The 22771-nt window shown below is 45.7% G+C and overlaps 1 long non-coding RNA gene across 1 annotated transcript; it reads right to left on the reverse strand.

The window, feature by feature from the left end:
* Positions 1 to 17004: 17004 nt before the first annotated feature.
* On the reverse strand, positions 17005 to 17456 carry LOC123075853 (uncharacterized). The gene is made up of 3 exons (XR_006436222.1): positions 17343 to 17456; positions 17217 to 17252; positions 17005 to 17122 (listed from the first exon to the last, which is right to left on the reverse strand). It is a non-coding gene; the product is annotated as an uncharacterized lncRNA (long non-coding RNA).
* Between the last annotated feature and the right edge of the window lie 5315 nt (positions 17457 to 22771).

Below are 22771 nucleotides of genomic sequence, written 5' to 3' on the forward strand. Positions count from 1 at the left end.
CGGCGCCACTCCTCGCTGCCGCTGCCCATCGGCACCGCTGTTCTCCACCACTGCGGCTCTGCTACTACTCGCTGGCGCGGCTGCCGCCACTGCGACTCTGCTGTCCTGGCCGCCGTCGCCGCTACTCCTTGCCGCAGTGGCTCTGCTGCCCTGCCCGCGGCTGCAGCAGCTGTTGCCCGCCGTCGCCGCTGCGGCTCTGCTGCTGCCCGCCGTTGTCCATCGCCGCAGCTGCACGCCGCTGTGGCTCTACCGCTGTTGCCCGTTGTTGTCTCTGCTCCCCGCCACTACGGCTCTGCTGTTGCCCCCCCCCCCCTGCGGCAGCCACGGCCTTTTGGCCGGCCCTTGTGCTCTCAGAGAGAAGATAGAAGAAGAAGGAAGAAAGAACCGACATGTGGGTCCCACATGTAAGTTAACAGTTAAATAAAAAGTCAACAGGCGGTTTAGTTAGGAGCGGGCCCGATCTGTCGTAATCCGGATCAATTCTAAACAATGTGGTCCTTTGGGTTTTTTGGAACAGCGAACCAATTTTATGGTAGATTTTTTAAAGTGGTAGTCTTTTGTAGCACTAGCCTATAATGTGGTAGTTTTTTACAATATACTCCTTGAGGTGTCATCGAACATACATGTGAACTCATACATAAGCATAAGAGGATATCACCATATCATAACACACAATTCATATCAATCATAATATGTCATGAGTGCCATATGACAAAACAAAACTTATTGCGCATAACGATAACACAATAGATCATTGGATAATAATTCTTTATATCAAACACCATGTTTAATTATGGGATTACAGAGGTTTTGTGGATGAGTGAACCACTGTATAGAGGAGGGATTTGGTATTGGAGATAGTGGTGAAGTCGACGGACATGATGATGATGGTTCCCCTCCCGCTGGCACTCCGGCACCACCTAAAGAGAGGGGGGAGGGCCCTACGTCCTCTCTTTTTTCTTCCTGGGCCTCCCTCCTATGTGGGAGGAAATTTCTCTCTCTGTTCCTTGATGTTCATGGCCTCCGAAGGTCGAGATCCACCTCCAATATTGGATCTAACCTACTCCGGCATAGTGCATATCACAACTTTCTCTTCTCCACATCTGAATTTCCCGAGGTGGCGATGTAAACATTCTCTAAAAAATAGTACTCGGGTTTTCATGTATATATAGATCCGGGAGTGTTGAGAGGCGGCGAAAAAGAGTCAAATGGGCCCCTCGCGGGTGGCTCATGCAGGCTTGGTCCTAGGCCGCATCGCGCGGGAGACCCTGAAAACTTATCTTAGTTGCATAGTGTAAGTCTTTTTTTTTCCTCAGATCATTCTGTGGCATATCCTTTTACAGAGTGCAGACCCGATGAAAGCAGGCCCGAGATTTCTTTTGGTATTTCAATAAAATATAACAAGGACAAAAAACAATAAAGTTCTCTTTCGTCATTTGACTCCGATTGTTTCAGAGAGAATATCACACTTTATTGATCACGAAATATCATGGATTGCCTCATTATTGCAATACGGAGTTACATTTCAAAACATGGAACAAACTTTTCTTGGCCTGCCATGTTCCGCCACCGTCAATGCTTGGTAGTTGCCTTTCACTTGGTTCACATCATACTCCTCTTGTACTTGCTTGCAGTAGATTCTTCATCTACTGTTTACGATGGCTTCTCCTACAACTGCGACATCCAATCGAATCTACACTGACCACAACCTGGACACTCCATGAGGACATGTACATAACTCACAGAACACCTGCACAACGCTTCAACACAACGAATCCATACAAAGACAAGCATTTGGACATAACCACGACGATGACTGCACGTACAAACTCATACGACTCCTTGACTCGTCTAGTTCCTCAGACGATGGTCTTGAAGCGGTCTTCCAGCATCGCACCTCGACACCACCCCCCTCACGAATGATCTCCATCTACCTGCCGTGCCGACGACAACCTACCCTCTCCCTCCTGGTCATTCCGTTGAATGACTATTGGCAGCCCCGAAGCACTAGTAGGGTAGCCACCCCAAGCAAGCACGGCTTCAAATTTTTGACCTTCCTTTGGAACCAATAGTTGGGATTCGCCCACGGATCAATCACATAAAAACGATGAACACGCACACACACACACACGTAATTTTTTAGCCAAGGGCTCGTGTCGTGCCCTCTTTTTCTATTTATTTCTTTAAATTAAGCAACATAATTATTCATTGGAACATTATACTACCAATAGAAACAACTTAAATTTCAGCAACATGACAATGTTTGGACTATGATCTTAGCAACGACATGGATAAGACTGATGGCGCGAAAGTCGGTGATGTCCTCGACACCGTCGTTCTTCAGAATGAGGGTGACAATCGTGGAGTTCAACCAGTGAAAATGAGAGGCATGGAGGCTCGCAAAATGGTTAACGGCCATCATGATGTCACCTTTGACAGTGTTCCAACAAGCTTTAAAGAAAGCACCAGTGAACCCATCCGACCACGGGGCTTTGTCGCCCGGCATATCAAACATGGCAATCCTCACATCATCCTCTGAGAAAGGCTCATTGTCGGTACCGAATCCAGCATATCTCGAGGTAGGGTTCCAAAGCTAGGCATCTTGGAATGATGGTAACATAGATACATGACTTTACCTAGGTTCGGGCTCTCTCGAAGAGATAATACCATTCGTCCTGCTTTTGATTGTATTCATATGAGGAATAGTTAAAAGTACAGGTATCTACCATGAGATTATGGTGCATGATTCTAATGATCTGGAATATATGATCTATCAACTAGCCCCGCCTCGGCTTATATAATGTATCGGAGGCCTAGGATTTACATGGGTCCTTGTCTTGTGCGCCAAGTCCCACTTGTATGCGTCATGGGCTGGCCAAAGTGGCCCATTAGTGAACCGCCATAGGGGACCTTGGCCTGACCCACCTGGTCAGGAGACAACGTGGTGAGTACCCCCTAGTACAAGAAACCAACAGTAGCCCTTGAACTAGTCTTCAAGTTGGGACGCTCCAAAAGTTGGGTCTTGACTTTAAACTTTTAGACATAATTTTCTACAGGTGCCAAAAATGGAAAGCAGAAAAATGTTTTGACTTTCTGTGAATGGGAAGTTCACACCTGCTGGTAATTGCCCGCGCGGGACTAACCCCCCTCTCTTAATAATGCATATGTCTGGTGAGTTGTCAGTGACCGGGAAAGTGTTTTCGTACTGTGTTGAGCTACTTCGCATACATGTCCTTTTTGGACTGGAAATAAGCACATTCCTTCAGAAAATCAACTTGTATGTGCTAGCATCTATACGCACTTGTGAGAGAAATAAGAAATTTTCAAAACAAAAAACTGTCTTTTCTTTAGAATAGAGCCAGTACACCTAAACAAACCGCATGCCACAATTCTTTACAAACCAAATCATATGTATTTATGGGGCTCAATGTAGGGACACAATTTAAGTTGGGTAAAAATATGATCAATTTGCCACAAGGATACATACTTAAATCACATGTACATACATTCAGATACGTAGGCGTTTAACCATACATGGAGTATCACAGTTTAGTCTCTGAAACTGATTGCAAAGACCACTACGGCCGCCAGCAACACACACAGGTAGAAAATAGGCCTTTAGTCCCGGTTCGCAAAGGCCATTAATCCCGGCTGTGCAACCGGGACTAAATATGCGCGACTAAAGGCCCCCCCTTTAGTCGCGCCTCTTACGAACCGCGACTAAAGGCCCGTCCACGTGGGCGCCAGGAGTCCGTCGGGGCGGAGGACCTTTAGTCCCGGTTCTCGTGACTAACCGGGACTAAAGGCCTCCTCCGCAGGTTTAGGGTTTTAGCCCCCCTAAACCTGGTTTCTTTTTAATTTGTAGTGTTTTATTTTTTATATATTTTATTTTGTGTTTTATTTTAATTTTGATGAAGTTTTAGTACACATATTCTACGCTACTATATACATGCATATGAAATTTCAAACAAGAAGAATTCAAGAGGAATATATAATATATATTCAATCTTGGGTGACCATATACAACTTCGAACAAGTTTCCATACACAATTAGGATGGATGACCATATACAACTTCGAACAAGTTTCAATCTCGGGTATGCATATAAATTTCTTCGTCCTCGGTATAGTGTTCTCCTTTAGGATTGATGACTTCCCCCATGAAAAATCCTGCTAATTCATCTTGAATTGGTCGGAAGCGAGCTTCTGGACTAAGCCTCCTCCGCAAGTTATCCGTCGCCTTCCGCACGCTATCCGATGCCTTCCGCTCAGAGGTGTGTCTCCGGATGTTCTCACAAACATAGTATCCACATAGATTGGTCCCCGGTGGCTGCTTATCCACATTAACTAACCTTCTAAAATCTAGCTCATGTTTGAATTCACCGACAATTTCTTTTGAGAACCGTCTCCAAACCCTACAGGGCAAAGAAAATTAAATGAACAAGGCAGTTATTAGTTACTTGATATTAGGAAATGAACGAAAGAGACCGATCGATATAGAGCTCAAATGATTGAAAATAATTACTTTTGCAGCATTTTTCTCATGTCGGCCCAACTCCTTGAATCCGAATCCATAGAGTCCATGATTAGAACTCTGGAGGTGTGAAGTTCAATATTTAGCAAAATCCAGTGGAACCTTCGGACACGTTACATGCACAGTCATGCATAACTCATCGATTAGACATACCATGCATGGAGTAAACAAAAGAGAATGGGCACAAGAGAGAAACACTCACCCAGAATGGTAAGGAAATAGAATATGACTTTTGAGTTGATGCTTTCTAAGAAACTTGTACAAGTCTTTCTCCACGTCTTCGGGGTGATTTTGTAACACATGTCCATTAACGATATGTGGGTCAATGAACCCAACATCATGGATGTTTCTTATTTTGCATTCCCAAATCTTCAATCTGCATAATAGCGTACACAACAATATAGTTAGGACAATATATATATATATATATATATATATATATATATATATATATATATATATATATATATATATATATATATATATATATATAGTGCAGGCAATGAAGAACGAGATGAGGTAGAAATAAATCACTTATAGAACGTAGCAACTCAGGATAGATTTGTCGAGCTCGCGCAGATTGAACAGCTGGAACAATTCACTCATATGAACTTGTACAGAGTACCGTTTGGTGTGATGCTCCTCTGTAACATCCGCATAAACATATTCTTTGCCGGCCCATGTTATGAAATGCTTGTACCAACGTAGCAGATTTCGCATTTGTGGTGGTAGACTCTTTTCCCGCGCAGGCTCAACGAGAGGCCCATTCCGCACATATTGTAATGCTATCTCACATACTGGCGCATCCTCAAGGCCTAACGAGGCACGAAGAGTCAAACCCATCTCGGACGCTTGTTTCATGGCACTCGCTACAGTCAATCTGTAGGGTAACGCAGCAGAAAACAAAAAATTTCCGACCTACGCACCAGCCCAGGACCACTATGGAGACTGCATACATGGTTTGATCTTTTTTGTTACCGACTCGTAGCGCAGCGGGAAGTAGAGTCGATGATGATAGGCGGTGCAGATCCCCGCAGCTAGGATTTACAACCTCCCAACCGCGAGGATGTATACCCTCATCTGCTCCTCAGACAGCCCTCCGGGAGGCGGTCGATCAGCCCCCCGGACGGTGTCGCGGACAGCCCTTCGGGAGGACCTTCGAAACTCGAACGGTCACTCGGACAGCCCTTCGGGAGGACCTTCGAAACTCGGACGGTCACACGGAAAGCCCTTCGGGAGGCACTCACGAACTAAGACCGAAACTACGATCTCTCTACAGAGTTGCACACATACGGTGTCATCTATCCAGCAGGGCTTCGCCGTCCAGAACTAGTTCCCACCGGAACCCAGACAGCCTTTCGGCTCTACGAAACTATTTCGCTGGGAGGGAGAGAAAAGCCAGATCATGCATGGCACTTGTATGTGAGAAGGGATGATCCTTTAGGCAGCCCCCTCCACCCCTATATATAGGCCAAGCCCAAGGGTGGCTTCTCCAAGAAGCCAATGGGGGAAATACCAAAAAGGCCCTCAAGGTGGCTTCTCCAAGAAGCCAAGCAAAAAGCACTTTCACTATTCATGACGACATTTTTCAGCGTCCGTTCGAACTGAAAATATTTATGTGGGCTCAGAACATTTCCAGTACCCACTAAAATAATTTTCAACGCATTCCGAAACAATTTCGGTTTAGTCATTTTCATCTGCGAAAAGCAAACAAGAATGCGTTTTCACTATTCATGAAGACAATTTTTCGCGCCCACTAAATCCGAAAATATTTCTGTGGGTCTTAGAATAATTCCAGTACCCACTAAAATGATTTTGGATTCGTTCTGAAACAATTTCAGATTAGTGAATTTCATCTGCGAAAAACAGCCAAAGCGGTACCGGCAGCTCCGAAACATTTTCGGTTTTTATTTCTGAAAATTCCAAAAAGTTTCCAGAATGATTCTGGCACCCTCCAAGAATTATCAGGCATGTGCCGAAACCATTTTGACTTAATGGCATACCCCGAAACAACTTTTTCGGTTTCACCGAAACTCATCCGGTGACCTCTCTCTGCGGTACGATTCCGCTGTCCGAAACTTTTCGGTGTCCGAAACTTTTTCGGTGATTTTCTCTCAGACTCCCTGTCTAGTATTCAGCAGATAGATGACCCTTAAGCGTGTGACCCTATAGGTTCGGTGAAGTATAGACATGACCTGGAACCCCTTCCGATCAATGATCAACATTGGAGCCGTGGACACCCATATTGACCCCTATACCCACACGAATGAATATTCGAGTGAACCTCCAGTTGAGGTGAGCTATTCCTGTTGCTTCATGATATATCACAAACACCTGAGGTGAGATTTATTGCATCCCCGTGGGCCAACACTTTGTCCACTATGCAAGTTACCTCATTACCGGTTTTGTTCTCTTTTCTCGTTTCATGTTCCGGCATCCCCGTGATCAAATCACAAAGTGTCTGGCCAGACGATGATGGACACCGTAACACCGAGAGGGCCCGAGTATATCTCTCCATCGTCGGAGGAGCAAATCCCAATCTCGAGCTATCAAGTTACTTAACATACTTTCCCATGAACCCGTAAGCCGCCGTAATAGCCATCCAGTTACGGATGACGTTTAACAAACCCCAAAGTTCATGAAGCAAGCATGAAGAAACTCGATACTCTCATGGTCTAAGGAATTATGCAAACATTAACTATCTCTGTGTTATAAACCATTAACTTGTGACGAATGTATCTCATAGCATAACATCAATTCGGGTCGATTCAACACAAATGTTCTCTTAACATTGTGCCCTCAAGGTTGCTGACATAGACATGCCCATGATCAGGAAAACATAACCATCATGCAACACTTGAGCTAGTCTTAGAGGCCAGACTAGGAATACTTCTTACCGTTTATTATTCCACATGTGCATATGAGTCTTCCTCCGAGCCTCGTGGATATTGCAGACTCGAGAATCATTGCAGTTATAGCATGGAACATAAACATAATTGTGAACTCGGAGATAAATAATATCATTTATTATTGCCTCTAGGGCATATCTCCTACACAATCCAAGTGCTGCCGCAGCTGCTATGATCTCGGGGTCCTCTTCCGGACCGGCTTTCACTATGAGCGGGGGGGTCGATTGTTTATTCTGCATCCCGAGCTGGTCAACTTGTTTCCCGCTTTTTTTACTTTCTTCTTTCTCCACCTTCAATATTTTTGCTTGCCTATGAAGTTCATGTCCATAGTCGTCAGGCATATTCAGCTCGGCTTGGGACGGTGTCGTCAAAAAATCCTTAGCCCACTTCTTTTGCTTCTCAGTGAATACTTGCTTGGGCTCAGGCTCTTTTATCGCCTTCGTATCCGCCTTCCATTTCTCATAATGAGCAGACGCGGCCAATTTGGTTTCAGCTTCACTAAGTTCCCAAGGCCTTGGGAGGAGAGGCTTCAGTGATGGCTCCGGTACCCTTGTGGTCTTAGGTACATAAGGGTCCGGGTTAATAGTCCAGGAGCGGGTTTCCTTGCTGTCCGCCTGCTTCTGCTTATTCGCCGGAGGTGGATTGGGGGGCGTCGTACCCGCCGGAGGAGGATTGGGGGGCGTCGTACCCGCCGGAGGAGGATTGGGGGGCGGCGGCTGCTTACTCGCCGGAGGTTGTGGATCGGGGGACGGCGTCGAATGGCGTGAAGGAGGTGTAGGTGAACCACCACGACCACCACCACCGCCACCACCACCACCACCACCACCATCGGAGGGGGGTGGACTTGTTAGCCTTGGCGCCTCACCTGGAAACACTATGTACTTCTTTTTCCATAGAATGACTGGCGCTTGACATCTCCAAGTCTTCTCTCCCCTTCGGGTGTAGCTTTGTCAATCTCCAGGTCCTCAAACTCTTGGACTATGTCTTCCACCGTGACACGAGCATAGCTATATGCAATGGGGTTGTTGTGGTGGAGTGCTCCAGGTGTACAGGGTAAAGCACTGCCGGTAGCTACCTTCGTTGAAACGTTCCCCACGGGATAATGCAGATCACATTCTTTCATCTCCTTTACATCATCCAAGGGGTAGTGAGGCTCCGGTGCACGAATCTCAATCGTCGGTGCATTAGCACCAGGCGGGGCATCCGTGGAAGCCACGCTGCTTCTCCGCCGCTGGCTTCCGCGATCCGCTTCATGATCTTCATGCGGCCCTGCAGCCAATTTTTCTTTTACTAGTTCATGCACGGTCTGCTTCAACTCATGGAGTTCCGATGCAAACTTCGCCAAAAGATCTGCATCCCGGTCCGTCTTTCTCTTACGGCTTCTGTAACAGTACGGGTCATTGTCCTGGGAAAACCCTACTTTCCACGGAATTCTGCCTTTGCCTCGTACATGTCCTCCGTGTTCATCATTCCCGAGGGCTGTTGTCAGTGCGTCTTTCTCTCTGTTGAACTTGATCAAGCCCTCTTGAGCTTGGGTCATTGCGTCAATAAGGGCTTGGGTGGGAGCAAACTTTTTCTTCCGGTGAACACACACCCCTGTCTCCGGGTCTAGCGATCCCCCATGCCCGTACCACCAGCTTTTGGCCCTTGGGTCCCATCCCTCTGTACCTAGAGGGATTCCTCGCACCCTCAGGTCCTCCTCCATCTTGTGCCACTTAGGCTCCGAAAGGCGGTATCCTCCTGGCCCCATAATATGATGGTACTTTTTCTTACTCGCATTATCCTTATTTTTTTCGATATTTCCTTGAAATGCTCCGATTTCTTTTGCCTCACGAATTCTGGCCAATCATCTTTCAGTTTCTCATGTTGTCCATTGAAATCCGGAGTCTTGCCCTTGTTGACATAGTCACGGGTTAAATTTTTCTTGAAGTTCCGGAATGCTTCGGCCATCTTCTGAAGAGCGAACTCTTTAACTAGCCTCCTCCTCTCACGTCCACCCGGAACCTCGTTACCGAATTCATCGACTTTGTTGTATTCCGGAGGTAGAATGAAATGTTCCATAAGCTTTCTCCAGCAATCCTTTTTCGTTCTCTTGTCGACAAAACTGAAACCAAGACGTGCCTTCTTTGGCTCCTTCCATTCCTGGACGGTGATCGGGACGTTGTCTCTAACAACGACTCCGCATTGGTTGATAAACTTTGAGGTGTGCTGTAGGGGCTTGCCGGTTTCACTGACAAAATCAATGGTATATGTTTCTCCTGTTTTCGTCGCCTTGGATTTGCCACGCTTTGTCGTACTCGATCCGGCCGAGGGCTAAAAAAAGAAAGAGAGTCGCGTGCGTTAATACATATGTATTCACATTTCAGTAAGTTTGTATCACGAGAGGCTCAATGTATATATATACCTCGCCGGAGGTGGTTGCTACTTGCAATTCGAGATCGTCGTTTGTTGACGGTTGACCTCCGTCGACAATGTCCGTTCCTTCACCTTCTTGATCATCGACAATGTCTGTTCCACCATCAAGGTTCAGAAAAGAAGAGACTACATCCTCTTCTTGCTCATCTGCTGAGCCCGGCACATAAGGAATCTCGTTGTTTATGATGCCCATTAAATAACGTTCAACCTCCGGATCCCTAAGCGGCTCGGCTCTATCGTCCGCCATATGTCACTCCTGCATGTAGTAAAAATTAATTAAGTATAAAGGAATTAAAAAATAAGATTAAGGGGACATAGAGGAGGAGCAGCGACGGTTGAATGATTAAGAGCTATTAATTTTTGCTTTCATTTCAGCCATTTTTGGAAAAAACAACATCCGTCGAACCGCCGGGTTTCCTGGCGAGTCCACGTGGGACCCCTTCATCAGTCCTACGTGGCGGGCGCCCCCATATCTGCTCCATATTTGGGCTGGATATCAAGGGTGCCGATCAACTCGAGCATTTGAGGCCCGTTTAAGGAACCCGTTCGGGTAAAAAAATTGTGACCCGTCAGTGACCGGGTGGCCCATCCGGCGTATGAGGTGGGTTTAAGACGCCCGGATGTAGATGCCCTAGGGCCATCGTAGACGAGGCGGACTGGAGGCGGCGTCGGCGGAAAGCACAGAAAACCTAATCTTGAAAGAAGAGGCGGCGGCGGGGGCTATGTCTTAGATCGGTTAATGAGCTTGATGTGATTAATCAAGCTTCTTATAGAGACCCGATTAATTTTTATTTTGTTTACAAATTTCAGAGATGTATCTTTTGTTTCTTCTGTTGGAGTTTCCTTTTCACAAGGAGCCGTCTCTTTTTGTTTCTCCGTGCTATTTTCTTTTTAATTTTCTTTTGTATATTTCTCTCTCTGCTCTCTCTCTCTCGCTCGCTGACGGGTGACCACCAGCACGGGCACGCACGGCGGCGCCGTTTCCGCACGCGCGCGAGGCTGGCAAGGCGCGCATCCAGTACGCGGCGACGAGGAGGACGGCAGGCGGCGACGGGCGAGAAGGCGGGCGAGAAGACGACGGCGGCGGTCCCCTCTTCTTCTAGGCACGCGAGGAGGACGGCAGGGGGCGGCGAGCACCTACCGGAGACGAGGGCGGCGCGGAGAAGACGAGGGCGGCGGCGCGGAGAAGACGAGGGCGGCGCCGCGGAGAAGACGAGGTCCTGGATGCGTTTGGTGGTTAGCGCGGAGAAGACGAGGGCCGTGGAGAATATATAGGGCAAGCCTTTAGTCCCGGTTGGGGACACCAACCGCGACTAAAGGGTACCTTTAGTCGCGGTTGGTGTCCCCAACCGGGACTAAAGGGGTACCTTTAGACGAGGTTGGTGTCACGACCCGCGACTAAAGGTTCTTTCGCGCCATTTTCGTTCCCGCGCGGAAAGAGCCTTTAGTCGCGGTTCGTGTCACGAACCGCGACTAAAGGACCTTTTTCAAATACTTTGCATTTTAAAATCTTAAAAATACAAATAATATATCAAAAAATTCAGAAAAATAAAACTAATTCATTTTAAAATCTTAAAAATACAAATAATATATCAAAAAATTCAGAAAAATAAAACTAATTCATTTTAAAATCTTAAAAATAGAAATAATATATCAAAAAATTCAAAAAAATAAAAATAATTCATTTGAAAATCTTAAAAATACAAATAATATATCAAAAAATTCAAAAAAATAAAACTAATTCATTTTAAAATCTTAAAAATACAAATAATATATCAAAAAATCAAGAAAAATAAAACTAAGTCATTTTAAAATCTTAAAAATACAAATAATATATCAAAAAATTCAGAAAAATAAAACTAATTCATTTTAAAATCTTAAAAATAGAAATAATATATCAAAAAATTCAAAAAAAACTAATTCATTTGAAAATCTTAAAAATACAAATAATATATCAAAAAATTCAAAAAAATAAAACTAATTCATTTTAAAATCTTGAAAATACAAATAATATATCAAAAAATCCAGAAAAATAAAACTAATTCATTTTAAAAATTCAGACCGATTGTTTTGTTCTACATCGTCGATCCCTTGAAGGTTTGACAAAAGGTTTGATACATCATTCAGTTCATCGACCAAATACAAATCATCCGGATTCGCCATCATACGTCCTGCCGTGCATTTGGTATGCATATATGCACTCAGTAGCCACGGCAGGGCTGTATGATGGCGATACCGATTGTTTTGTTCTACATCCTCGATCCCTTGAAGGTTTGATACATCATTCAGTTCATCGACCAAATACAAATCATCCGGATTCGCCATCGTACGTTTTAATTCACATGATCCATTCAACAAAGTTTGGTACAATAAATTATTACACATCAATTCTTCCCTTGTGTCCCTGCTTGCTTACGATTGTGCCGTATCCATGGAGCATCCTCATCATTTAACTTAATGCTTGGGTCAGTGTTCACTTTGAAGGGCGGAATTTCACCAAACATATTATAATCTTCTGACATGTCTGTCTTGTCCTCCACTCCCACGATGTTTCTTTTCCCTGAAAGAACAATGTGGCGCTTTGGATCATCGCATGATGTACTGATCGTTTTCTTATCTTTCCGTTTCCTCGGTTTGCTACTCATGTCCTTCAAATAAAAAACCTGAGCGACATCTTTGGCAAGGACGAATGGTTCGTCAAGGTAACCAAGATTGTTGAAATCCACCATTGTCATTCCGTATTGCTCGTCCACCTTTACCCCACCTCCTGTTAGCTTGAACCATTTGCACCGGAACAAAGGGACCTTAAAGGAGGGTCCATAGTCAAGTTCCCATATCTCCTCTATGTAACCATAATATGTGACCTTTTGCCCATTCTCGGTTGCTGCATCAAAGCGGACACCACTGTTTTGGTTGGTGCTCTTTTTATCTTGGGCGATGGTGTAAAATGTATTCCCATTTATCTCGTACCCTTGGAAAGTCGTTATAGTCGAAGATGGTGTCTTGGCCAACATGTACAGCTGATCTCCAACATCATTGTCATTCATTAAATGTTTTCGCAACCAACTGCCGAAAGTCTCCATGTGGGCCTTTCTAATCCAGGATTCAGGCTTCCCCGGGTTGTCCGAGCGTAAAATATTCTTGTGTTGCTCGAAGTACGGAGCCACCAAGCTGGAATTTTGCAGAACTGTGTGGTGTGCTTCAGTCATAGAATGACCGTCCATACATATCGTTGATTTCCTTCCGATCGTGCCTTTTCCACTTAGTCTCCCCTCGTGCCGCGATTGAGGAATACCAATCGGCTTAAGGTCAGGAACATAGTCAATACAGAACTCAATTACCTCCTCATTTCCATAGCCCTTGACGATGCTTCCTTCTGGCCTAGCACGGTTACGAACATATTTCTTTAATACTCCCATGAACCTCTCAAAGGGGAACATATTGTGTAGAAATACAGGACCGAGAATGGAAATCTCTTCGACTAGGTGGAGCAGGAGGTGCGTCGTAATATCGAAGAAGGATGGTGGGAACACCAACTCCAAACTGACAAGGCATTGGACCACATCGTTCTGTAACCGTGGTAGATCTTCTGGATTGATTACCTTCTGAGAGATTGCATTGAGGAATGGACATAGCTTCACAATTGCTACTCGAACATTTTCCGGTAGGAGCCCCCTCAAAGCAATCGGAAGCAATTGCGTCATAATCACATGGCAGTTGTGAGACTTCAGGTTTAGGAACTTTTTGTCGGCCATATTTATTATTCCCTTTATATTCGACGAGAAGCCAGACGGGACCTTCATACTGCTCAGGCATTCAAAAAAAATGACCTTCTCTTCTTTGGTAAGAGCGTAGCTGGCATGACCTTGAAACCATTCCGGATGCCGGTCATCTGGGTCTTTCAAAAGTTGCTGGTCCTGCCGTGCTTCCTTTCTATCATTTGTCTTCCCATACACGCCCAAGAAGCTTAGCAGGTTCACGCAAATATTCTTCGTAACATGCATCCATTGCAGAGCGGACATCTAGGACTTTCCAATATTGTAGCTCCCAAAATATAGATTTCTTCTTCCACATGGGTGCGTGCCCGTCAACTCCCCGCGGAACTGATTGTCCGCCAGGACCCTTTCCAAAGATGACTTTCAAATCCTTGACCATATCAAATATCTCAGCACCAGTACGTTCCGCAGGCTTCGGCCGGTGATCTGCCTTGCCGTTGAAATGCTTGCCTTTCTTTCTTACGTTATGATTTCGAGGAAGAAATCGACGATGACCCAGGTACACGTTCTTCTTACAATTACCCAAACGTACACTTTCAGTCTCATGTAAGCAGTGCGTGCATGCATTGTATCCCTTATTTGTCTGTCCCGAAAGGTTACTGAGAGCAGGCCAATCGTTGATGGTTACAAAAAGCAACGCTCGTAGGTCAAATTCCTCTTCTTTGTGCTCATCCCAGACACGTACACCAGGTCTGCCCCACAACTGTAAAAGTTCATCAACTAATGGCCTTAGGTACACATCGATGTCGTTGCCGGGTTGCTTTGGACCTTGGATGAGCACTGGCATCATAATGAACTTCCGCTTCATGCACAACCAAGGAGGAAGGTTGTAGATGCATAGAGTCACGGGCCAGGTGCTATGGCTGGAGCTCTGCTCGCCAAAAGGATTCATGCCATCAGTACTTAGACCAAATCTTATGTTCCTTGCGTCAGCTGCAAAATCTTTGAACACTCTGTCGATCTTTCTCCATTGCGTTCCATCAGCGGGGTGTCTCAACTCCCCGTCGGACTTACGGTCCTCTTTGTGCCATCGCAACGACTTGGCATGCTTTTTGTTCCTGAACAGACGTTTCAACCGTGGTATTATAGGAGCATACCACATCACCTTGGCGGGAACCCTCTTCCTGGGTTTCTCGCCCTCAACATCGTCACCAGGGTCATCGCCTCTGATCTTATAACGCAATGCAGTGCATACAGGGCATTCATTCAAATTCTCGTATTCACCGCGTTAGAGGATGCAGTCGTTAATGCATGCATGTATCTTCAGAACCTCTAAACCTAGAGGGCAGACAACCTTCTTTGCTTCGTACGTACTGGCGGGCAACTCGTTATTCTTCGGAAACATATTCTTCAACATTTTCAGCAAATTTTCAAATGATGAGTCAGCTACACCTTCCCGTGCCTTCCATTTTAGCAAATCCAGTGTGTAGCCTAGCTTTTTCAGACTATTATCGCATCCTGGGTACAGCGACTTTTTGTGATCCTCTAACATGCGATCCAAATTCTCCCTCTCCTTGTCAGTTTCGCAGCGTCTCCGTGCATCAGCAATGTTCCGACCAAGATCATCAGCGGGCTCATCATGTGCCTCTTCTTCACCTTCACCTAACCCTTCCCCACCTTCAGCATCATCCTCCATGAAAGTATCACCGAAATGATCATGATAGTTGTCATCGATATCATCCCCTTCTTCATCTTCTTCCATTCTAACCCCTCTTTCTCCATGCTTGGTCCAACAATTATAGCTTCGCATGAAACCGTGCTGAAGCAGGTGCATGTGAACGTCTCTTGAGGAGGAGTAACCCTTCTGATTCTTACAGACAGCACATGGACAGATAATAAAACCTCGCTGCTTGTTCGCATTTGCCACTACGAGGAAATCTTTCAAACCCGTAGTGAACTCGCCGGAGAGTCGGGGACCGTACATCCATTGCCGATTCATCTGCATTATTATTATATAAAGTATATAATTAACCATCATGCATTTGTTAAACTAACTAGCTAGAAATAATACAAATTAAACAATGAACTACACACATGCATATTTTATCAATGACACATGAAAGGTTCAAGTTGCTAACCGCGATCGCGGAGGAAAAATAAATGAGAAAGCTCAAGTGTGGCTCGGACACTTCATATCATGTTTGTTTCATGCTCTCGGGCATTTCATCGAACACCTTGTGTGCATAGGAGGAACCAAAAGCAAACCCACCACCCCCCTTCTGAATATTGTGAATAGAAGTGGCACCAATTGTGGCTAAGTGAAGTGAGCTGAGTCCTATATATAGGGATGGGCCTTTAGTCCCGGTTGGCCTGGCCAACCGCGACTAAAGGCCTTCGTGCCAGCCTGAGGACCTTTAGTCCCGGTTGGCCAGGCCAACCGGGACTAAAGCCCCTCCTGTCCGCCAGCTGTCGACCGAGCGCGCTGGGCCCAGATAGTTGGTCGCGGGTCTCCTCCCGAACCGCGACTAAAGACCCCTTTGGTCGCGGTTCGATTATTTTAGGGACTAATGGGGGCGTATGGAAGCCTCTTTTTCTACTAGTGACAACTACGCTGGTGTCTCAAAAATAAAAAGAGACTATGCTGTTATCTTGGATTTGGGAATCAATCCTATGGTTTCTGCAATCTTGAGCTTCTTCCTGGCGTAATGCACATACCTCCTTGGCAGATCACACTGAAATTGGAAAGAATGAGCTATTACATACAGAACCTGCAAGGGGACACAATATTGCCTCCCAATATCTATACAACATATATACCTTGAAACTAAATTCCTGCGAAATTAACATACGCGCTATCCACTCTGGAACCTATATATAAACATACACACGAAGGAGAGACATCAGATGTGAGGATATGGTCTACATAATGGATTACAATGTATGCGAGACCACACCACAGTGTACTTACTTCCTTGCTGATGCCCTCCGTGCACCGTCGAAACTACAAGGAGAGGTGATCAAAGCAATTTGCATCGTAAGAGATAAACTAATTAACCAATAATGAAACAGCAAATAGAAAGTCTGTGAATGGAAAAGGAAAGAAAAACTTACTTCTTCCTCCAATCCCAACGAGACAGGGTGACTCAGCTCGTGCTCCAAATCACGTTTGCGTAATGGAAACGGGTTCTCCTTATACACATGCTCCATAGCATCTCTGAAAGACATCTATACATTGTCCAACGAAGAAGAAAACAACATCAAGGTTAAAAGGCACTGACAGATCCGACCAATAAAATGACATTGTTCTTAGTTATGATGTACAAAATGCTGACCTGCTGCCGATTGACCAGCTTCCAAATCTCAAAAAACACAGAGTCAAGATCTTTCACAAACGCAACCATAACCATAACCAGAGCTTGCAATCTAAATAAGCAAGGGACAGATGAACTATACCCGGAAACCATAATATGCTAGGCTCAGAGGAATGTTTTCGAACCTAGTAGCAATCCTAACTGCTTGGCGCCAAGCTTTTGCACGCAATTCATGCCACTAAATAGTAGAACAGACAAGTTATTGTGATGCTACTATGCGCATATAGAGACTAGTTGTCATTACATTGTTTTGAGAGGTCGTAGGTGTGTACCTCCATATAGCCTTTAAGCACATGTTCTTCAATCCACTGTCAAGACCAAATGGTTGTTAGTCCCAAAATTTATTTTACTGAGCAGAGTTTTAAACTTGGAGCAGCTGATGGTTGCACCATGCATACCTTAAGATCCTTCACAATCGTTTCCCAGTACAGCAGATAATCTCTATCAGTTTCAGGGGTGCTATAAAACTCTCGGTATTTACTCCAACTTTCATACTCAACGCCCCCTGCACCAAAAAAGAAGGGAAGCAACATATTACTGCTGCCGTGAGAATAACATGCAGCGGACATAAGGACGTGGAATGATGCTCTTAGGATAATGTGTGTGCGGCTATTACTGATTCAAGTAGTTGCACACTTCAAGAAATTTCGAGTACTTGCGCACTCGAAGAAATTCCAAAAAAAAAAGAAACACACATGGTACTGGAACCAAGGTTTTGGCTACCGGTCGAAATTTCGAGATTTCATGGTTACCACGTATTTCCGTGCCCCTCGATAAATCCCCGTACCAAGCAAAAAATACCATTTTTTTGAATTTTTTGAATTTAAACACTCGTTTTATAGTAGAGTACGTAGGATCTAATTAATTCCATAAGAGTTGGTTCTGGCGTGTTGGTAGCAACCTAGTTCCTGTTTCCAGAGGTCTCTGGTTCAAATGTTCGTTCATTCACTTATTTGAATTCAAAATTCAACTATAAAATTCATTTGAAATATTTTCGGTATTTCTCGGTAACCGTGGTAACCGCATTTATCGGTCACCCTCGGTAAAAATACCTCATTCGGTAACCAAAACCTTGACTGGTAGTACATACATACTTACTTCATTACAAGGGACTAGCCGCTGATAGTCGCTCAAGGACGTGGGTGAAGAGGCGCCCAAGTCAAACCACCAGCCGAAGGCTTCATCTCCCAGGTAAAGACGGTGGTTGTCCAAGGCAAGCTCTGGAGGGTACTCGTAGTCGAATGCAGCATCGTCAATAGGCACTCCTTTCAGCAACTACGTACACAGAAGGACAGATGAGTAAGGTATATATATGACTGCAGGTAGATACATTGACAGGCAGGCAGGAGGAGCATTGGACTGAAAATGAGAGAGACTAACCATGCAAGCTTTGAGCCGATATCGTGCGTACTTGTGACTGAGCCTGTTCGCCTCCTCTTCATCCAATCTATCCTCGGTGTCAACTTCATGTACTACGTGAGACCTGAGCCGTGCATCGTCTGCCTGGAATTCCTCCTCGGGGATATCATCCATCAGTGAGGAGGGCATCATCTAGTCGGCTCAAGAGCTTGTGGACTTGGTACTCTACCATAGCAGCCCGCAGCTGGTCATCGTAGAAAAAAGGACGAACAAGGGCTTCGACGGTTTCGTCGGAGGGGAGATTTGGGCCTTCCTCGTCGGCGTAGGCTGGTAGAGGCAGCATGGCGAGGCGCGAGGCGAGCATCTCATGGTACCTCGACTCGTACTCGCGAGCCGGCCGGGCGTCCGACGGCTCATCGAGGGATTCCGACAATGGTGCGCCGGAAGTCGTGCTGCTGGTGGTGCCATCTGATTCGACTTGGGATCCAGACAACGATGCGCCATCTTCGCCACGGCGCCGTCGGGAAGATCCTTCGCGAGGAGAACTCCTACGGCGGAGGCGCTTCTTCTGCGGCATCGGCACCAGATCGGCGGTCACATGGGGTGGGATCGTGGTGACGGCGAGGGCCCCAATGAAAGCAGGCGTTTGATTCCGAGATTTCTTTTGGTCTTTTTATTAAGAAGGCAATCCCTTTTGGTTATGGTTTTTGCTTTTCTCATCGCAGCGTACTAAGCCTACTCCTTCTGACTCATATCATAATCCCTTATGATAGGAATTATATGTGAGAATTTGAGAAAAACTCAATTTCCTTGTTTGGTTCGTGGGAATTGACAAGGAACTAGACAAGAGAAGTTAACGTAAGTAATGATCAAGAGTTAAGATTGCCTCACTAAAATAAGTCTCTTCCAACTCGAGTTGGAGTCTCAAGTCTATTACTATTTCCTGGCCAGTGCTAGGCGTCATCCGGCTGATTTTAGCCAAAATTAAGCCGCCACCAAAGACGTTGGATCAGACCCTCCCAGCCGCACGATCAGGCCTCCCATGACGGCACTACGGAGCAGCTCAGTGGCAGCGCCCTGCAGTACCGATAGCGCGCCATTGCAGCGCGGACGAGCTTCGGTGCAACCCTGGCGAAGCTTCAACGACTCCGGCGGCGCTTCATTGCAACTCCGGCGACGCTTCAATGCATCTCCAGCGAAGCTCCCACGACCCCGCGGCGCTTCATTGCAGCTCCGGCGACGCTTCAATGCATCTCCGGCGAAGCTCCGACGAAGCTTAAATGCATCTCCGGCGAAGCTCCGACGATCCCGCGACGCTTCATTGCAGCTCCGACGAAGCTTCGACGACCCCGCAACACTGCATTGCAGCTCCGGCGAGGCTTCATTGCAAATTCCGGCGAAGCTCCGATGACCTCACAGCGCTTCATTGCAGCTTCGGTAGTCCCGGTGATTCAGGTGCTTCACCGCAACGACGGCTAGTCTGTCTCTGCTTCGTCGGCTGCTGCAGGTCGCTGGCCAGCCTGCAGCACAACACCACCGCGCGGTGAGCTGGGTCATGACGCGGTGGGGCCGCGGGCCGCCGGCGTCGCTCCCACTAGTAGAAAAAGGGGCTTTTGTCCCGGTTGGTAAGGTCCTTTAGTCCCGGTTTTCGAACCGGGACTAAAGGGTCGTTACTAATGCCTCTCCCCTTTAGCCCCGGTTCTTACACGAACAGGGACTAAAGGGCGCGGCCACGTGGAGCTCCACCTTAGTCCCGGTAAAGGAAATTTTATGCTTTTTTTTGAATTTTTTTTATTTTCAAATTTATGAATTATTTTAACCTCTAGTCTCTAATCACCACCCCTCATCACTGCTCAATTTATCCTCTAATCACCCCTCATCATTCCAAATCATCTAACTTCCCGAACGGTCACCCATCCTCCCACTCCCCCAGACTGAGCACGCTTAACTTCCGGGTTCTATTCTCCCTCGTTTCCAAGTCTGCACTTGTTGTTTTCCTGACAATAGTAAGATGTCAATCCTATTAACCTTCAGGAATTTTGCTTGAGCATGAAGTGACACATTTCACTGTTTGAGTTTGAAACTATTGTTTTAAAAAACAATAATTATTTTGTAACACTAATATTTCTTGAATAATTAGTTTGACCATTGTTTGACCACAGTTTGACCAGATTTGACCAAAATTCAAAATAACTGAAATAATTATTTAGTAACACTAATATTCTAGAATAATTAGTTTGACCATTGTTTGACCACAGTTTGACCAGATTTGACCACATTTTTTCCAAACAAAAAATTGAAACTATATATTTTTCTGTTACTAGTGGCGCACCTAGCAAATGGTGCGCCACTAGTAAGTTTGAAATTTTTTCGATTTTTTCCACTCTAGATCTTAAAAGACCCGTAACTTTTTTTCTGTTAGGTTTTTGAGGATTTTGAAAATGTTTAACGGGGTTCCCTAGTTAAATTCTTATGTAACTTTTCGAGTAGATGATTTTTCATATAAAAAACTTTTTAATCCGAGTTCGTATGCAAAAGTTATGCCCATTTTACAAATTCCAGAGAGATTTTGCAAATAAAGTCGAAATTCATATTTGTAAATTTTCCCAACAACTAGACCACATATCACATGGGAAACTTATTTTATTTTACTTTTTTGACATTGCCATCATTTTCTTTTGTTTTTTCTAAAACTGAAAAGGCGGTCGGGGGGGGGGGGGAGTTTGAAAATGGGACCTTTAGTACCGGTTCGTGCCATGAACCGGTACTAATGCCTCAAAGCCCATTAGTACCGGTTGGTGGCACCAACCGGGACTAAAGGTCTAACCTTTAGTCCCGGTTGGTGCCACCAACCAGGACTAATGGGCATCGCACCCTTTAGTCCCGGTTCGTGGCACGAACCGGGAGTAAAGGGCCCAGGTGAACCGGGACTAATGCTTTAGCCGCACGAACCGGGATAAATGCTCACATTAGTCCCGGTTCGTGACTGAACCGGGACTAATGTGAAAACTGCACTGTGACCAAAGCCCTGTTTTCTACTAGTGTCCCAAGGTACACCGTCTTCTTGACCTCGCCGGCGCGGTCGGAGAAGTCGACGGCGGTGGCGCCGGACCGGAGGGACACGAGGTGGAGGGCGTGGCAGTTGAGGCGCACGCCAGTGGCGCTGCCATGGGAACTACTCTCGAGCTGGGACGAACAAAGTTGGGGGAAGGAAAAAATGTGTGGAGGAGAGATGCACTGAAGAGATAAGGTAGCTGGAGGTGGTGAAAGCGGTGGATGGGCCCAGGGACATGTGTCGAGCGTTGCACGTGGTTTACGCGTGTGATAGATAAATCGGTTGATTTTAATACTTTTCCCTATTTCCTTATGAATTCTCAACCCCCCTAAGACCAAACAATAGATTTGAAATTTCATACCCCTTCAATTTTCCATTCCCTAGCTCTAATTACCCCCAACCAGTTCTTTTTTTAGAGAGAGAGAGAGAGAGAGAGCCTCATGGATGCAACCTGGAGTTACATTGCGACCGACACCGAGCTATAAAATATGTGCCGTCACACTCAAACAAACAATTGACATGACTAAAACCGGTAAATGAGGAACTCTCCGCCAAACCCCTGATGTCGGTGATCATCAAACCAATGGTAAAATTATTGGAGGGGTAATAATATGAGTGATGGATAATCAATCCGAGATGAAGTATGCCTTCTGAAATCCCTCTTGACAGATGAGAATGAGCGCGTGACGAAGCACCCCTGCCCTCAGCTAATTGTGGCATGGTAACCTCCTCAATGTACTCATGGCAAGCCACCAAATGAACACTTGTGGTTCCGGATTACCACACCCTCTCCCATCCATCGAGAAGTCTAAACAGCGCATCATCAACATTGATCACCAGCATGTATGCCGGTAGCGGAGCCATCAAAAAGCTGAAGAGGGGGTATCACACATGTTCGCATTCACGGGTTTAGGCAGTTCTGCACAATCAGTTCCACATAAGTTTTAGCTTTAGCGGCCACTTTGTGTGGATGCAAGATTTCTTCATTGTTTCTAGCATCATTTTCGGCTTAGTTAACCATGGCAGTAGCTTCATTGGGTGAGGCTCGATGAAGGAAATTGAAGACCCACTGCTTAGTGTTGACTAGCTCCTTTCCGTGCAAATGGAACCCGTAATCATGCTTCACTTCGCAAACTTGACGCGTGGACTGGCAGAGTTGGAACAAGCTAGGGCAGGCGTACTCCTTTTCCTAGGTTTGGTTTGCGTGCAATCGATTATGCGCTTTGGTTCCATTTACCGCCAAACATATCACAGTTCTTTAGGGTTTTGTTGATGGCAAACCATGTGTGGGGTTCTAGTTCAAAAGTGTGTGAGGACAAGCTGATCTTGAGGGGATGATGAACCATCTTGGACGATTTAAAACCCTTAGCAAACATCCATAAGTACTAAGAATTCATTAAGGTAAAGTCAACC

This window comes from Triticum aestivum, chromosome 3D (genome assembly GCF_018294505.1).
Source record: "Triticum aestivum cultivar Chinese Spring chromosome 3D, IWGSC CS RefSeq v2.1, whole genome shotgun sequence".
Classification (NCBI taxonomy): Eukaryota; Viridiplantae; Streptophyta; class Magnoliopsida; order Poales; family Poaceae; genus Triticum; species Triticum aestivum.